The sequence below is a fragment of the Meriones unguiculatus genome, chromosome 2, assembly GCF_030254825.1.
Source record: "Meriones unguiculatus strain TT.TT164.6M chromosome 2, Bangor_MerUng_6.1, whole genome shotgun sequence".
Classification (NCBI taxonomy): Eukaryota; Metazoa; Chordata; class Mammalia; order Rodentia; family Muridae; genus Meriones; species Meriones unguiculatus.
In genome coordinates, this window is record NC_083350.1 from 25197681 (window position 1) to 25216895 (window position 19215).

Consider the following 19215-nt stretch of genomic DNA (forward strand, 5'->3'; position numbering starts at 1 on the left):
GTTTGCCCTTGGAATTCCTAAAGCCTCCATAATTCTTTCATGAAAATGGAGATTCAGCAAAACTTGCTTCTTCGAGGTCCCTTTTGGCTTAATGCTGAATTATTCCTATAGATGTTGACATTAGCATAAACAGCATCAAATCAAATTATCCATAGGAGCAGTGCTGAGAAGAGAGGTCCACAATGCACCACGGTGCCAGTATCTTTCTGCGTGATCACCATGATTCCTGAAAGTTGGCCAACCCCAATCATGTAGATTCCATCACCAGAGGAGAAAGGAATTCCATCTTCACCTTGAAGTTGTGTACCAGGTTTATGACAGCCAATTGGAATTTTAATTCATTTTTTCTTCAAACCTCTGAAGGAATAAAAAAAATAATTATTTTGACCAGCATTTGTCTTTCTGGGAGGTGGCCGTGAAGAACACAGAGTAGCGATTTAGCCTTCTGTCTTAGTGTGCCATACTACAGACTTGGTTACAGCTCCTTCCCTTAGTACCTGTGAGGTTTGACCAGACACTGCTAACCACTGATGAGCCAGGATTTCTTCCTGGAAGTAAAGCAACCCCGTCTCCTACCTCAGCTTTATAAAGGGCTCTGGCATATACTTAGGCTATATTCACAATGCAGTAGCCAGTACTCATAGCACTAAATAAAAGCTAAGCAGACCTTACGGACTAGAACAAGTACAGGTGGGGTTGCTAGATGTTTTTCACACTCGGACAGCTGTACATTCCCAAACTGTGTGTAGGCCTTTCCTTAGAAAAGATTACATCATCTCTCTGAGCAGGAATATCCTCAACAAGCCAATAATAGGTAATAATGGTACTAATTGTATGAATACTAATAATAGTAATAATGGGTAATAATAGTACTCACTTCCTGAAGACAGAGTTAAATAGGTGATGACTACAGAGCCTTCAGCAAATCACTTCATGCTTCATTACTGTTTTCTAGATTATACCCAGTTGTGCAACCAAGGTACAAGCGGTGCCTGAGATGTAAAGATTGAAGAAGTTTCCAAGGTCCTTTCTGCTTAGCGTCCAGCCCACCTGATAGAAAAGAGAGCTGAAAGGTGAGTAGATCTGAATTCCCCTGGGTCCGTAGGTGACCTAAGAGTGCAGTGCATGCTACCTGTCAGGAAAGGCATACTGTCCTGCTGATCAATAGCCGTGAGCTGGAATTCAGGACAGTGTAGTGGATGCTAACCTCAGCTCCCTCGCCCAAGGGATTTTCAAGCCTCTCTCTAGTCTAAGATCCTGGTGCTTCAGGACCCAGTCTGTGGAACCCGATCAACTGGTCAGTTCCCCAAACATTTCTGTCACCTAGGACTTTCTGTCTCTATGAATCCGCTGTAGTGTGCAATCCAGTGTTTCTCCAAGCTCGATAGATTATCTGCTGATTGATCCATTGGTCAGATCCTGGGACTCGTGTCTCACAGCACCTTGCCCTTTTAATTTCAAAAAGGTCAATCAATCAACGGATATATTCTCTATAGTGTCACAATGCTACTGCACAGTCTAGGAAATTTCTATGAACAAAATGTCATCCCTATCTCAATCCAACAAGAGTATAAAAATACAAGCGTCCACACACACACACACTTGTATGCACACACATGCATATCCACGCACGTATCCCCATATCCTTGAACGTGTGTACTCACACATCTGCGTGCTCACACACTTAAGAGGAGGTGGTGGCTCAGCCATAACGCAGGACCCTCGCTTCGAGAAGACACCTCAGGAGACATGTTCCTCTGTGAGCTCGTGGCGGGGGATTTTTCTCGAGAGGTTTGGTCCGAGGTCAAACATTTGCAGGAAAATGACCCAGCCAGAACACATGACCTGTGAGGTGGCTCCAGGAACTGCATCTGTCTAGGCAGTCCTACCAGAAGCCCACACATCAGCAGAAGTGACTAAACCCAAATGTACCACAAAAGACAGCCCGGCTGGAGGGAAGAGGGACAGCAGAAAACATCTACCTAAGCAATGGAGGTTGGGTAACACAGGTCCTAGGACTCCTGCTTTCCCCCGGGGAGCCCAGACCCTGACCCCACTTCCCCCACTTCCTCTGACATGAATTTAGGTGGGGGAAAGCATCGGGCCAGTGGCTCTCATCAAGATCCCCATTGCTGCCCAGAGAGCAGCAAGGTTCCCAATGCTGTTCCACCTAGAGCTGCAGCAATCTTATCGAAATAGCTGCTCCGGGTTGGTTTTGTTCTTTGCCTACCTCTGCCCCGCCCTCCCTCTATGGGTCTCTCCCACCCCACAACCCCAAGCCGGAGCAGAGATCTGCTACTTCCTTCTGAACTGAATGGCTCTAAGAATATTTCATTTTAGTATATCGCCATCAGTCCCAATATTTTACATTTGCTTCTGACAAACTAGGAGCCCTGGAATCATCATTTAGGAAACAAAGCTTCACCAGGAGCTCTTAAGTTTCTCCCCCCCACACCCTTTTCGGTTTTAGCAGGCTAGTAAAAATCAATAATGCCGTGTTCCCATCTGTAGACCACCTGACATCTCATAAATGGGCAATGGTGCCTGTGCTGGCTGCTGAGGCTCCTGTGAGAGACAAGACCAGTCTGGCCTAGCACTAAGCCCTGAATTCTTTTTCTGCTAATTTACAAACCTTTCTCACCCCTGGGACAGTCCTGGGGGCTCCTTTTGGGGAAAGTTGGGTCTTCCTGGACAGAGTTTAGCATGGCCAAATTGAGGCAGGAATACGGCAGGGGTGGGCGAGGGAAATGTTATCTGAGTTCAGAAATGATCAAACCCTTTGTCCCTCAAAGGATTCATTAAATGGTACAAGGCCTGGAATGGCGATTTGGAGGGCATTAGTCCAGGGCAATTAGGCACGAGCGCCAAGATTTCAGAAGCTGTCACTTGGTCCAGGCTCATGCCAGAAGATTAGGGTCTCAAATCTCAAACGTCTGAGGCTCACAGTTGAAGGAAAGGCAAAACCATCCAGGGGTGCCAACATGCTCCCTCCTCAAGAAACTCCCTAGCTGCTCAGAGGCAGCAAAACATGCCAGGCTGGGACAGCTCTGGACACAAAGTGGCCCTGCAACCACACAGGGCAGGGGAAGCAAGTGTGACTTTCAAACAATGGATCCCAAAATCTGCAGCTACAGGGGCCACAAAACACAAGAAAGGCGGGCTCTGAGAACAAGAGCCAAATCCAGGCAGGAGGGGGTGGGGGCTCTGAAACTGCCACTCCCTTCACCCCACCCAGAGACCTTTTTCAAAGCCACAGACGGAACCATATTGTCATTCCCGGGCCAAGTTTAACTTCTAAAGAAATCTTTTCAAGATGTTCAAAGCGGGAGAGTGCAGTTTGGCTCTAAGCACCACCATCTGCTGCTGCATGCAGACCAGTAATCCCGGCTGGGACAGAGGCCCTGCAGCAAGTCGCCTGCTGTGCCCACTGGAGAATGCACGCGGGCAGGAAGAGACAAAGGGCCATGCTCCTGGGCAGTGACACAGAGAGTGCTGGGGCAGGAGGGGCTGGAGGGGGTGGGCTGCAGGACAGAGCTCTGGGCCGCTGCTAATGCAGTCAGCTGTGCTGTGCAGACAGGATAGGCGGGCACGCCTGAGTCAGGGTTCAATAGAGGTCCTCACAACCTGTGACCTCATCTCTTCACGGTCACAGAGAGCAGGAATGACCCCTCAGTCTGCCAGAGAGGCTTGGAATCCCTTGATCCTGAGGATGACAGGTACTAGTTACAGGAACACGTCTGAATGTAAATGTGCCTTCCTTGTCTCTCCTCTTTGACGGTTGTGTTTTTATTTCCTTGCTCTAGCTGTACCACTCCTGGGCATATACCCAAAAGATGTCCTATCATACAATGAGGATATTTGCTCAACTGTCTTTATTCCAGCTTTATTGGTAATAGCCAGAAATTGGAAATTACCCAGATGTCCCTCAGCTGAAGAATGGATACAGAAATCATGGTACATTTACACAATGGAATACTACTCAGCTATTAAAAACAAGAAAATCATGAAATTTGCAGGCAAATGGATGGAACTAGAAAAGATCATCCTGAGTGAGGTATTCCAGAAGCAGAAATACACACAAGGTATGTACTCACTTATAATTAGATATTAGCCATGTAATACAGGATAACCATACAACAATTTACAAATCCAAAGAAGTAACAAGGAGTACCCAAGGGAGGATACTTAAATATCGCTCAGAACTGGACTATAGACTAGATAGAAGAAGTGGTTGAAGAAAGAAAACTGGGTTGAAGAATGAGCATGGAGAGAAATGAAGGTATATATCAGACTGGGGAGAGGGGGTGGGAGGACAGAAGGCTTGCGAAGAGAAGAGAAACCGTGGGCAGGGCCATCTCTGAGACACGCTGGAGACTTACGACAGGTTAGGGTCCTAGGAGTATACGAGGGTGACACCAGCTGAGACCAGCAGGGGTCAGGGAGGATGAAGAGGCCATCCTCTAACTGGACTCTAATGGAGGGAATAGAACACCAATCCACCCACAAAATTTACGATGCTTACAAGGTGTGCTGAGCTAAGGATAGAGCAGAGATTGAGAGAATGTCCAACCAATGCCTGGCCCAACCTGAGACCCACCCGGTGGGAGGAGAGAGCCAACCCCTGACATTATTAATAATACTCTGCTGTGCCTAGAGACAGGTGCCTAGCATAGCTGTCTTCTGGGAGGCTCCACCCAGCAGTGGACTGAAACAGAAGCTGAGGGCTATTGTGCTGTTTGATTTCTCCCTGGCCTGGCCAGAGTCTTCCTCTGTTCCCTGTCTACATCTTCACTTATAGAGGCATCTTGAGCAATAACCCTCTAAAGGCATTATCTGCCTGGCTTTCTAACGTCACTGCCATGTGTACTTCTCCCTCCTCTCGTTGCCCTGAGTCTGCCCCCTTGTGGGAAGCACCCCTGCCTTATCTCCACCTCTGATCATATCCTAAGCTCCCCAACACACACTTGGGCCTTATTTTTCCTACCCATTGACCAATATGCTTTGTCTTTACCAAGAGTCGTTACCATTTCAGAAAAAAAAAGAATCACACAACACTTGACTATTTAAATCGCCAAGACAGCAGTTCTCTCTTCATCTTCATCTGTATGTTCCTTTGACCGTAGCTGATGGCTCAGGGGTTAAGAGGGCTCAGTATTCTGGCAGAGGACTTGATTTGGTTCCCAATACCCAGACTGGGTGGTTCACAACCCCCAGTAACTCTAGCCTCGGGGGATCTGATGTCAGCTTCAGTGCACGTGAGCTACTTTCTAGTCTCTGCAGGCAACTGTACCCTGTACACATACCCCCACACAGACACAGACCCAAAATTAAAAAATGAAATGTATCTTTGAACAACGTTGTTCCTTCCCCATTCTCCTTACTGAACTACCTCTTGGAGATCTCTTATGCGGTGTTTTATTGATTATTATGCATATAGGCAGGTTACATTATCTTTGCATGTATTATTCAGGTTGCAAACACATCATTATAAAATGTTTGCCCTGTGGAGGAGACTAGGGTTGATAACAGTGGAAACTCCCTGAGGAAGCGGAGCTCTAGATCGGCCCCAGGCCATGGGTGAGCTGTGTCATGGTCAATACAACACTGGAGTCTCATTGGTTTTCACCTCCATAGAATAAAGAAGCTGAATGAGGTGACCCTGGACACTTTCACGCTTCTGCTCTCTTGAGTAATCTATAGGAATGCTACCTGCTTTAAATCGTCTGGGCTTCCACCAAAGCACCTCCTCTGTTATGGAAACCCACTGAAGATGGGCAGGTAGTGAGAAGATGGGCAGGTACTGAGTCAGACTCTCAAATCACATCCACACCACAGAGACTAGTGGCTCCCATTACCACCCACCTGTCCATGCGGCTCTCGACTGTAGAACTATGGTGTTAGTCCCATGCTGGGCTCACAGGTGCTTTTTGATCTTGTCTAATTTGCCATGTCATGTATCCAGGCCTGTAACTGCCTTAGAACATTGCCCATCCCTGTCTCTGTCCCTCCAGCTAACTGTCCTTGATCCTGGTCCAGGCATGTGCTTTCTGGGTTTGGGAGGGGGGCACAGTGTTACACAGGCCAGTGTCCTTGCCCTTTCCTCAGCCTGGGTGGGGGAGGGGGACTTATGCTCCTTGGATTACTAAATTAAAGTTTGTAGGTTAGATTCATGGAGAAAAGAATGAAGTTCAGACACATGCTATTACCTGAATGGACCTTGTAAAGGTTCGAGGTCTATTGAAATATCTTGAATAGGCAGGTCCAAAGGGTTTGCCATGGGCTGGGGACAGAGAGAAAGTAAGAGTCTGTTAATGGCTGCAGGTGTCCGGGGACAGAAATATTATGGAGCTAAATACTGACAAAGACATACTACTTTGTGGATCTACCAAAACTCATTGAACTATACGCTCTAAAGTGAAGGGATTTTTGTGATGGATTTTATCTAATGAAAACAAGTGACAGCTGGGGAAACAGTTCCATAGTGTCCGGCTAATGTGCAGGGCTTTGGGTTCTATTCTTTGCAATGCCAAAATAAAACAGGAAAAAAAAAAAGAGCAGATGCAAGCAAGATCAGCTACATCTTTTCCATATCCCCCTGCACCCTCTTGTCACCCTTAAGTTCTGCCAGCTTTCAATGGTGCCCCCTTCCGTCAGCCATGCCTAAATTCTGTCATCTCTCTAGGGTCTTGGGGGTGGCATGGTCAGGTTTCAGAGCAGTTCTTCCTGTTCTCACTCTCTCCCAAGCTGCCTTTAGGCAGCCATGCAGGTCTACCGACTCCAGCCTCACCTCCTCTGCCCACCTTGTACAGCTCCAGCAGGTCATCTCTCCCAGTCCTCGGCTCCCAGTGCAGCACGACTCACTCTGCCTACAACCCTGGGCGGTTCCCTACTGCCCTGTCAGCATCCTCTCCCAACCCATCCCTTCTTTGGACCACTTTTACACCACAAGATAGAAAGAATTGGCAAAATGAAAACGGCAGGCTGCAGAGGTCTGACTCATTTCCCTTCTAATCTTATGCAACTAGAAAATTTAGGCAGAGTTGATGTGCATTTTTGGTATAAAGAAGATAGAATTCTATTTTGTTTTAATTTATTCTTCTCACACACAATACATCGTGACCAGTTCCCTCCATTTCTCTTCAGAAAAAAAGAAAAAAAAAAAAAGCATTCCTCCTAGGGATATCGACCGAACATGGCATAACAAGTTACAATAAAACCAGGCACAAACCCTCATATCAAGACTGAATGAGGCAATCCAGAAGGAGGAAAAGGGTCCCAAGAGCAAAGCAGGCAATTCTTTAGAGACTAAAAAACATTGCCTTCCTGCTGCAACAGAGACTCACTCAGCCAAAAGAATGCTGGGAGGCTGGTTAAGCATCCTGCAGGATGCAGCTCAGTTAGTAGCAATGGACAAGCCCTGGGTTCACATGCACCATGATAGCACATGCCTATAATAGTGGCACTTAAGAGCTAGCAAAAGAGGGTCAAGATCCTTGGCTACATACTGAGTTTAAGGTCAGCCTGATATACAGGAGACCTTGACTCAAAAACAAACAAGGAAACAGTGTCACTCAACCACGGATTCTCCAATTAAAAAAAAAAAAAAAAGTCAAGAAAAGGCACCTGCCTACTCCAGCACTGTGGTAGCAACATTCTTGGGCTCAGTAAGAAGACCGTGAGCAGCTGGCCTCCCTGTGAGGTAGTCTCTGGTTTGGACATTAGTGACAGGAAAAAAAAAGGGGGCCCAAGGAAGAAACTTCAAAATTTGACAAAATACTCAGGACAACAAAGGTCCCTTTGAGTAGTTTGGAAGAAAGAATGTCTCAAGTCGATAGTCAATGGTGATTGAGTGCCTCCTATATTAGGTGTGACACTCACTGTTTTCACACACCACCCCACTTGCTCATAACCATCCTGAGAGGGAAAACCATTACCGTGACCCCCATTTTGTAGGTAAGGCAAGGAGGCCTCACAAAGAGCAGGCATCTTTTTTGAGGTTCCCTAACCCATCTGACTGTGCTCCTCTGATTTTCATTGTGCTCTTACTTTAGGGTGGAGAACCTAGGGAGGGCTGCTCTTTCCCCCCTGCTATCACCTGATAAGGGAAAAGCAACCATAGTTAGGTGGGAAGGAACTATGAGACAGCGGAAGGTCTCTGAGGAACCGGTAAAGCTGAAGACCTTTTCTGTGTCAGCGATGGCATAGTCTAGTACAGAAGTTCTCAACCTGTGGGTCGTGACCCCTTAGAGGTTAAATGACCCTTTCACAGGGGCTGAATGTCAGATATCCTGCATATCAGACATTTACATTACAATTCATAACGGTAGCAAAATTACAGTTATAAAGTAGCAAAGAAAATAATTTTATGGTTGGGAGTCACCACAACATGAGGAATCTTGATGCTCTTCAATTAAGACCCTGCGTTCCCATCATGATAAACAATGCATGGCAAAGCAGAGTGAGGTTTTTTTTCTTTTTTTGGTGTGCCCTCAGGCCCTACAAATCCTAGATTTTCATCAGTGGCTTGAATGGACACCAGAAAGAGTAGATACAGCAAAAACCTAACAACCTGATTTAAGGATGGACAAAAGATGTCACTAGATTTTTCTTCAATGCAGAAGCCAAGGGAGCTTAGGTGATTCCTTCAGAAGAAGCTTTGTCTGACGCCCCAAGCACCTACAGAGTCTCATGGACCTTTAAAACGCAGAGGTGGTTCTCAATAGGGTTAAAGGGTGTTGGGGTTCTGCATGCAGTTGGGGTTTGGGGAAAGCATAAGGCTTACTGGACTAGTCTCCAGAACAGCTAAATCAAAAACCTGCAGCCTTGCTGGGCAAAGGCAATGCCTCTGTCAAGTCTGTTTTGCAAGGTGGGGACAGTGGCATTCAACTACGGGCCAGGAGCCTGTATCTTGGGACCTCAGATTTGAAGACTTTACTTACTTGTCTTCAAGGAAGAACGGAGGCTCTTAAATGCCCAGTGCCTCCTTGCAACTCCATTTCCTTAGATTAAAACAGGAGGTCCTGCATAAGGTCCTGGGTCCTGGGAACCAGGATAGCCACCGTGGATGCCCAGACACTGCCCAGGGAGTGCATGGCATCAGGTACGTAGACCTGAGGTGAAGGATGTGGGAAGTTTTCAACACAGCACCCATGTGTTCCTTGAGGGAAACCGGGGGCTGGTTAAAGCTGGGCTCAATTCCAGCTGGTTAATTCCTGGGCCATTTCAGATGCCCCAAATTGTAGGTGACAGGGCAGCCTCCCAGATTTAAAAGGAGAAAGTGCTGGTGCAAATACAGATTTCTGAGCCTTGCTGTCCCTCTGAATAGGACCCTCTGGGAAGGTGCTTCCTATAGGCGTCTATGGATTTGTGCATACTCCAGTCTGAGACCATTCTCCCATGACAGCCCTGCTGCAGAGGTTAAAGGCCATGCAGGAATCGATTGTATTGACTTCTGGAGCTGAGGGAGTCCAGAGGCCCCAGGCCAGCTCACAAGGCCCAAGGCAGCACATTGAACGTTCTCAAGGAGTCCAGGGACTCTAGATCAGCACAAAGGGACCAGTGCAAGATGGTGAATGTATCCCCCATCCTTGTTGTCCATTCTCTTCCATCACCTGACTTGCAATGAAGGGACTCAATAAAACCTCTGGTCTCAAGGGGTTACGATTTCAGTGACATTGCCTTAAATTCAAATCTTAATAAACACAGCCACATCATAGCTTGGCTGAGTATATTTTTATACCCATTTTATAGATGAAAGGAGAAAAGAGACCACTGGAGGTAGTGATTTTTGTCCTGTCAGCCTGAAGAGACTTGCTGTGCCTCAGAACAGCCTTTCTCAAATCTGGCACTCCCATCCCCCAGAGGACACTCGTGATGCTCGGAGCAGTGGTTCTCAACCAATGGGTCATGACCCCTTTGGGTTCAAATGACCTTGTCACCGTGGTTGCCTAAGACTATTGGAAAACACAGATTCATTACGAGTCATGACAGTAGTGGGATTACAGTTATGAAGTAGCAAAGAAACTAACTTGATGTTTTGGGATCACCACAACGTGAGCAACTGTATTGAAGAGTCACAGCTTTAGGAAGGTTGAGAAGCATATTTGGTTGTCACAGCTGAGGGCATGTGACTGGCACTCAGTAGGTAGAAGCTGGGGACACAGCTGAACATCCTATAAATTGCACAAGAGACTTGTATAGACAACGTGCAAACGGTACTATGGCTGTAAACAGAAGCACACATACCCGAGGGGCTGCCAGAGGCGGGCATGTGATATGTTAGCCTGAGCACTTCTAAACACACAGAAGTAAATGAAAAAAGTGAGTAATAACGCAAGCAGTAAGTGCCCATTCTCACACCACTCGGAGGTTAAATATGAATAATTATTTTTTAATGGAAAGAAAACAACAGTGAAATAACCTTGAAGTTAATTTGTCTTTTGTTGTTTGTTTTTGTTGCTGTTGTTTGTTTGTTTGGTATGTTTGGATGTTCCAAGAGCCAGTCTCAGTTGATCAAGACTGCCCACTGAAACACTTCTCTTCACGCCAGGGCTGGTGTCTGGAGACCTTGGGAGCTAGCTTCAGCAGTTCACCCGCAGACATCATGCACTCCCGGGGTACACTGCGTGCACTATACAGGAAATCTCCCAACGACCTTTCCCAGCTGTCCTGCTGAAGGGCTTCCCACACCACAGCAACTTCCCACAATGCACTCTTCCCCAGCAGCTTCCTACAATGCACCCGTCCCCGGAAGCAGAGGCTTACGGAGGCTCCTCTTCTCCTTGGAAAGGGTGTTCTGGGGCAGGAAGCAGGACACGAGAAATGTCTTTGAATTTACAAATGATGGAGTGGCCACGTGGTTGCTTTTGCTTGTTGGTATGGCTTCAGAGGGCGTACTCCAAGACATCGTCAATCCTGATCTGTGTTGTAGGTCGACACAACACCCAAGACTTGGAGTCAGTGTGGGAATGGCATTTGTGAATGTGGAGCAGCTGATTACCTGAAAATTCCCCTCCCTCAGTGCCTTGGTTAAGTCAGGGGTAGAACAAAAGAGAGGCAAGAGTGGGGAGGCCGCGCTTCTAAGGGACCTGTAGGCTTTCCTTATGTCCCCTCCAAGGTTGAGACGTATCTTCTCACCAGGCCTCTCATCACTGTCATCGTTTGTAGGCTCTGGGTGAGAATCAAGGTGCCACTTCTAGAACATACTCATCTGTTCCCCAGAGTAAGACTTCCTGGTGCCCTTGAGCAGCATTCCAAGTCAGTCCTGGGTTTGGGGAGCAGCAGACATGAAAGGGTTTGAAGGCCAAGAGAGAGGCTCAGAGATTGACTATCTGTGCAGTCAGGGCTGGTGCCTCTAGACATCAGCCTGGCACGGTAAGACTGCCCCAATCATCCATCGGCAAGGTCAGGCAAGCCAATGATCTAGAAATGCAAACTGTGAGAGCTGGCAGTCGCTTCCCTGTTTAAATGCCTTCCTTTTGTAACGCATTTGGCTAGAGTTCAGTCAAAGAGGCTGAACCGCTGGGAGTGATGGAGAATAAAGAGCCTATAATCTAGTTTGACCCCATGCTGCTAGGGAGCTGGTCAGCCTTGTTTCTTCTTCAGGGAGAGCAGTGGGGAGGTCCAGCCAGAGACTACCAGCCTGAGAGGCAGCTGCAGCTTCCGGGCAGGGCAGGGGACAGGGGAGAGCGTGTGGGTCCCTACATGGAAAGCTCAGTTAGCTTCTCTGCGGTCTCCTCTGCCTTGTACAAATCTCACCCAACGACAGCTGAAAGGAAATTTTAGTTTTTTTTCTTTATCTCTATTTTTATATCTAGACATTTGTTTCTGTATCTCAAGCACCCCTTCTGTGTGCTTGCATATGTGTATGTGTGTGTGTGTGTGTGTGTGTGTGTGTGTGCTCTCCTTGAATTGACTGCACCACTGCTGTTCTCCACTGACCTTTGAGAATCCCTTTAAATTCTGACAGAACAATAAGCACCATGGGAGGAAATCTATTCGTTAAGGTGTGCATGTATGTATGTGTTTGTGTGTGTGGTGTGTATGTATGTGTGTGCTGTTTGTCTATTTGTGGTGTATGTGTGTGGTGTGTGATATGTGTGTGTGTTCAAGATATGTGTGTCTACATATATGCCCTGTTTCCATGCATACTTCATGCTGAAAGAAGAAGAGGAGAGGAAAGAGTCAACAAAAATAACAGAATGCAAAGCTGCAAAACCCAGGCCCTGGGAAGCCAGCATCCTTTTCCCCCCACCAACCAGCTGCAATTTCAATCAATTCAATCAATGGGCAATGTTTGCTGGTCATAAAAATAGCCCAGAGGTTGCTGGTCAGCGGCTCTAAGATGGATGACCAGTGGCCCTGGAGGTCCCAAAGGTCAAAGATGACTATCACCTTAAAATGTAATCTGCACTGGCCCTTGGCCCAAGGCCTGGTGGGTGGGACAGGCATTGATAGCCATCGGCTGCCAGCCTCCAAACCAGACAGCTCTCAGCTCAAAGCTGTTAGACCTTGAGCATCTCACGGTCTGTCTGTCCGGACTCCTCAGCCCTGGCTTGGTGCCACTGACCAGCAAGCATACTTTCTCTACCCACAGCTAGCAACATGGCATCCCATGGGAAGGCAAAGGAGCTAGAGGCTGTTTCTCTCATGACCCCTCTGCCCCTATTCTCTAACAAGCTTTCCCTTTATCTGCTTGAAGGGGCTGCTGCAGGTATTCAGCTGCCACCAGCCTTCATTGGCAATGAGAAGCTACTATGGCAGCCGATCCTTTGTTCTCCCATCATGTGGCAAGTGAACACCTTCAGTTTCCTCCTCTCCACCCCCAAGGGCTGTGAGATCTCTCTGTTCATTTGGTCCTTTCCTTTATGCTTATTTTGGAATTCCATCCGGTTTCTTCACTCCCGACAAGCATGAGATGTGCTTTCCTGCTCTTGGAAACTCAAAGAGGGCCCCAGCATGCTTGCTGGTCTTCAGCATGATTTCACTTCCCTGTTTCTTGTCTGATGAACAGCACGTTTTTCATCCTTACTACAGGCGTCTAGGTCCATGAACATTTCCTCTGGTAGACTGCACTAGAATGCAAGACACCTGAGCAGCCCCTTGAGCTACGCAGAGCAGGACTGAGCTACACACAGCTGCACCAAATTGCGCATGCTGCACCATTTACTGGTCCTGCTTCCCTGGCTGAAGGCTGGCACTGGTGCTGGATTGCTGAATCCTCCAGCAGGGCCTACCTCCTGCAAATCCACTTCCTCCCACAAATCATTGCAGTTTGGCTATTTAATGATCGACATGTCATACGAAGATGCAGTATTTCCCAAAAGTCAGGAAGCAAATAAATTATTACAGTTTAAAAATGAATCTATTTATTGATCTTCTTTTACACTATTAATGCTAATTGTTTTTCATGGTGCATGCATTTGTGATTCATCAAAATGAATTCTTAACGAATTTCCAAACACAAAAATTATAGCAGGATAACAGTAGAGCCAAATCATCCCTCCATTTTTCAAAGACTTTGCTCTGAAAAGCCCAGCAATATAATATGAATCACACATACCTGTCTCTAAGATTTGAGAAATTGCTGTGAGCATCAATAGATGAGTAAGTGGACATTACAACCACATAGTCTGAGTGCCAATTATATGTTAGGCCTTGTCTGGGCTGTTCGCAAATATTGTTTCATTGACTGCTCACAAGATTGCCCAAGGTCCATGTTGTCATTGTCACTTTAATAAGAAATGAAGAGTAACACAAAGAGAGTCACACAACTATCAAATAGAAGAGCCAGGAAACGGGTCAAATCTACTTGGCTCTACATACATTCTCCTTCTGCTTGGCCTCTGTACACCTGGAGATGGTGCCAGCTAGCTGGAGCAGCCTGTCCATCTGCCCCTCTCAGAGCTGACCCTGAATCTTCCTGTCCACTGTGCATATGGAGATGATGTCAGCTAGCTGGAGCAACCTGTCCATCTGTCCCTCTCAGAGCTGACCTTGAATTTTCCCATCCACCGTGCATGTCAGCTAGCTGAAGCAGGCTGTCCATCTGTCCCTCTCAGAGTAGACCTTGAATCTTCCTGTCAGATGGATCTAGATTCACAGTAAGATGTAGATAAATCACACATCTTCGGTTGTTTTGTTCCTTTGTATCAATTAAATCTGACAGAAGTCACTATGCCCTCTTGCCTGTTTTGGTGGGGACACTTCTTGTCCTCTCTACTTCTTCCTTAATAAGATTTTAGCTAGACACATGGTTCCAGCCACTTCCTAACATTCCTTGAGCTGGCAACAGCCATGTGACTAACAGGTTGTGAATTGACCTGATACAAACTAAATAGAGGTTTTGCAGTCCTCTTTCCATGCATCGTCCTGCTGTCTAGAGTTCAGACATGATGGTGAGGTGGAAGTAGCCACTTTAGACCATAGGAAAGTTTTTTGATGAGGATAGAGACACAATGTTTTTCAAAATTAAAAACCTTGGTGTAGTGGTACCAATGTAATTTCAACATGTGAGAGACAGAAGCAGAAGCAACAGGAGCTCCAGGGCTTCCCCAGCTACGCAGCAAATCTGAGCTTCTGTCTTAACCCCAATCCACTCTCCTCCTCCCAAAACAGAAAAGAAAATAGAAGATTGAAAGAATAGGGCCAATGAGATGGCTCATGTGGGCAAAACTCTTGCCACTAAGTCTCATAACTTGAGTTCAATCCAAGGTCCCATATCCAGACAACCAATTTCTGAAAGTTATCCTCTGACCTCACACAAATTATGTACTGCATAGCCGTGCATGTGTGTGCACACACATACACACACAGATGGGGGAAGGGAGGAAGAAAAGGAAGGAAGGAAGGAAGGAAGAAAGAAAAGGAAGGAAGGAAGGAAAGGAAGGAAGGAAAGGAAGGAAGGAAGGAAGGAAGGAAGGAAGGAAGGAAGGAAGGAAGGAAGGAAGGAAGGAAGGAAGGGAGAGAGGGAGGAAGAAAAGGAAGGAAGGAAGGAAGGAAGGAAGGAAGGAAGGAAGGAAGGAAGGGAAGGAACGGAAGGAAGGAAGGAAGGAAGGAAGGAAGGAAGGAAGGAAGAAAAGGAAGGAAAGGAAGAAAGGAAGGAAGGAAGAAAAGGAAGGAAGGAAGAAAAGGAAGGAAGGAAGAAAAGGAAGGAAAGGAAGAAAGGAAGGAAGGAAGAAAAGGAAGGAAGGAAGAAAAGGAAGGAAGGAAGAAAAGGAAGGAAGGAAGGAAGGAAGGAAGGAAGGAAGGAAGGAAGGAAGGAAGGAAGGAAGGGAAGGAAAGAAGGAAGGAAGGAAGAAAAGGAAGGAAAGAAAGAAAGAAAGATTGAGTGAGTGTGTGAGTTAGTGAGTGAAAAACATACCCTTGATGTTAATGTCCAGGATGGAAAGGGGGACATTATGGCTCTGAACTGCTCATGAAAGAGAATTAAATCCATACCTTGTATTTAAGTCACTGTGATTTCCATCCTCATTTACAGCAGTGTCCTGGGTAGGGTTTGTCAACATAACACAAGCTTGAGTTATTTGGAAAGAGGACCCTCAACTGAGAAAATGCATCCATCATATTGGCCTGAAGGTAAGTCTGCAGGGCATTTTCTTGATGAATGATTAATGTGGGAGGGCCCAGCTCACTGTGGGTAGTGCCATCCCTGGATAGGGGTCCTGTGTTGTATTAAAAACAAAACAAAACAAAACAAAAAAGCAACCAAACAAACAAAGAAAGAAAAAACCAGTCTGAGAAAGTCATGGGGGGAAAAAAATGAACAGTCAGCAGTGTTCTGCCTTTAGTTTCCTGTCTTGAGTTCCGGCCCTGATTTCCCTCAATGTTGAGCTATAATTTGGAAGTGTAAGGTAAATAACTAATTTCTTTTCCAGGTTGCTTTTGGTCATGGTGCCATTATTACAGGAGTAAAAAGTAAACTAAAACCAGCAGCCAGCCCAAGGCAATGTGAGGGTCAACATGAACTCCTACCAATGAGCTCCACCGATGAATCCTTGGTGGCTGAGATGGGAAATGGGATTGTCTGTGTGTATTTGTACATGTGTGTACATGTAGACCAGACTACACGCACATATGTGAGCAGGTGCCATGTGGAGGGCAGAGGTCAACCTCTGTGTCTTCCGTGGTTGTGCAACATTTTCTCTTTCTTTCTTTCTTTCTTTCTTTCTTTCTTTCTTTCTTTCTTTCTTTCTTTCTTTCTTTCTTTCTTTCTTTCTTTCTTATTTATTGAGATAGGGTCTTTCCTGAACCTGGAACCTACTGATTTTATTTGATGGCTAGCCAATAAGCAGAGAGACCAGCCTGTCTCTGCTCCCCCAATGCTGGGATCACAGACTTTCAGAGCCATACCTGACTTCCGTGTGTATTCTAGAGAACTGGAAGTCATGCTAGAACAGCAAGCACTTTACCAGCTGATTCCTCTTCCTAGGCCCAGAAAAGGGACTTTGTAGCTGCGTGCAGTTTAACTGTCTTGAGATTATCTTGAGTTGTTTTGGTGGGTGTACTGTCAACTCACCAGTTCTTACAACAAAAATGACAGCAGGAAAGCACTGCGACAGCAGAAGGAGAGGCAGAGAGAAGACGCCATATCGTGGCTCTGAAGACAAAAAAAGAGGCTGTGATCAAATAATACCAAAGCCTCCAGACCTGGAAGAGGCAAGGGAGAGGTCCTGCCCTTGGGCTTCTGAAAGAAGAAGGCCTCGCTGACATTGCCTCTAGTCCAGTGAGAGTGATTTTGGATTTATCTGGGATGGTGAGCTACTTAATTTGTATTGCTCTAGGCTACTGCATTGAGGTAATTTGTTGCCGCAACACTAGGAAATGGGAACAATGGGAGAGCCTGTAGGAATAATCCAGGTCATGAAGGAAAGAGCAAGTTCAGGTGAAACAGTAATGCCCCTCTACCTGTCCCTTCATTCCAGCAACGACGCTCTCACTCTTCAAGGTCCAGCAGCAATACCCTGGTAGCCATTATGGGCCCCAGCAAGTAACTGGTTCCCACACTAATCTGGGCAGAGGTACTGCATACTAGCACAGGAAAATGGGGCACAGGAAAGTGTGACCCCAGCCCTGATAATCTGCTGCCTGACACAGTGCCCTTTCTCATGCAAATACCCTGGTCCAGTGGTTACTGTCTATACAGGTCATGGTGCTTGGAGCTGCAGACATTCATGGAAACAAAATGTCCCCAATAGGAGGGAAGAGGGAAGAGGTGGATAGGCAGAAGCCCTTCTAGCAAGGCAGCAGAGGCGTAGCAGGCAGGAGCTCTCTGCCCACATGAGAACGCACTTCCCTAGAATTACCAGTATGGTACTGCAGCTCCGTTCACCTCTTTGTACCTTTGACTCTCTCCTACTAAGAAGGTTGACCTCATAATCCTAATTGCACAGTGTCCCAGATGTTGATAACTAGCCAGCCGGAACTTTTCATTTTTGTCTCATTGTTTGAAAAGAAGAGCAATGATCTAAATAACTTCACTAACAGAAAAACTCTATTCGTGAGAGAGCCATCACTATAAGGAACACAATTAAGAATCATCCAGATGTTGAAATTATCAGACAAGTTATATATAAAAAAAAAACCCAACAGTATCTTTGTGTTATCTGAAAGCCTCTCCCACTAAATGCTGACTGCAAAATCATAGTTTGTTTTCATAGTTTACAGATATCACCTCATTCAAGGGATCAAAGTGAAAATCACAGAGAAAGGCTCATATCCATCATAGGCCTCCTGACACAGGACATCTAGAAGGGCACTGTGTGTGTGTGTGCATGAGTGTGTGTGTGTGTGTGTGAGAGAGAGACAGAGACAGAGACAGAGACAGAGAGACAGACAGACAGAGACAGAGACAGAGATAGGAGGGGATGAAAATCTTGGCTGTCAGTTTCTTCCTTCCACCCTAGCTGAGGCAGGCTCTTTCACTCATTGCTGCAAAGTCAAGCTAGCTGCCCAGTGAGCTTCAGTGGACTCTCTCTCCCTACCTCCCGGCTCACCGAAGCACTGGAATTACTGATACATGCTACTGTGGTCAGCATTCGTGGCTTCTGGTAACCTGCCACCGATCCTCATGCATACAGAGCAAACAGTTTACCTGTGGAGCCATTTCTCTAGCCCCTACAGCTCCGTGATTCCTGTGGAAGTGTATACTCTGTGCCTAACCATCGGAAGCATTAGTCAGAACCACACCGGAAACTCACATATGATAGAAAACACCACATTGGGCACCACGTTCGACTGGGCCCTAGAGAGATTAACCCACATTCTTACAAAGCGTCGAATTTCACAAATGACAAAGGAAGACTAAGGCCGCGTTAGGGATTGGAGGAGTTTAAACTGGTGTCAGAATCAATGATCGTGGGATCCTGTGGTGGGTCTCCACCAGAAGCTGAGACTTCTGGTAAAAATCCCAAGGCTGTAGTTTGGCTTAAGAGTACTGCTCAATTTTAATTTACTGCACTTGATTATTGAACTCTGATTATGTCGTGTGTTTCTGTTCAAGGGTGCTGAGTAAGGGAATGTGGGAATTCTTTCTGCAACTTGCCTGTGAGTCTGAAATTACTTCCAAGCAAATGGGGGGGGGAATCCTCACAATTTATTAAATGCTTTCGTATTACTGATTGATCTTACTCTAGTGATAATCTCTCAGCATGGTGGCATTATCTACATTTTCTGGTCAAGAAATGAAATAAAGCGGCATGTCAAGAGTCACTGTCTACAATTGCTGCATGGACCTCAGGTTTGAATTTGAAGCTCCTGTTTCTGTACACTACTATCTCCCCTATAAGGTGAACGGGCTTAAATTTGATATTCCATGCTGTGTATACTTACAGATAGCAGGCACCATTGACAGAGCTGTGGCTCTTTCCAGACGTAGGCAATAGTCCTGCTCTGGGATTCTCTGGGTGCCCCTGTGTTCCCCTTACCATCTCTTTCCAAATGTTGAAGCAGCTTCCTAGTTCGTGTCATAGTGGCTCAGCTACTTTTCTCCCATCCCATGGTTTTTGTAGAGTCAGCCCATGGTTCTAGTAGAGTTCAAATTTGAACATGGCCTTGTCCTATAGAATAGCCAATCTACTGCATGCCTTGTCCAAGAATCTAATAGTTGTTCAGTCCATGAGGCTTCATGTTTCAGGTGATCTTCAGTAGATGCCAAAATTCCAGAGAAATAGGTTCTAATGCCAGTGAAGGGATGGACTTGGTAGTGAGAACAAGAGC

The 19215-nt window shown here is 46.3% G+C and overlaps 1 long non-coding RNA gene across 1 annotated transcript; it reads right to left on the reverse strand.

The window, feature by feature from the left end:
• Positions 1-985: 985 nt before the first annotated feature.
• Positions 986-6888, reverse strand: LOC132652105 (uncharacterized). The gene is made up of 3 exons (XR_009589593.1): positions 6788-6888; positions 6207-6280; positions 986-1050 (listed from the first exon to the last, which is right to left on the reverse strand). It is a non-coding gene; the product is annotated as an uncharacterized LOC132652105 (long non-coding RNA).
• Positions 6889-19215: the final 12327 nt, after the last annotated feature.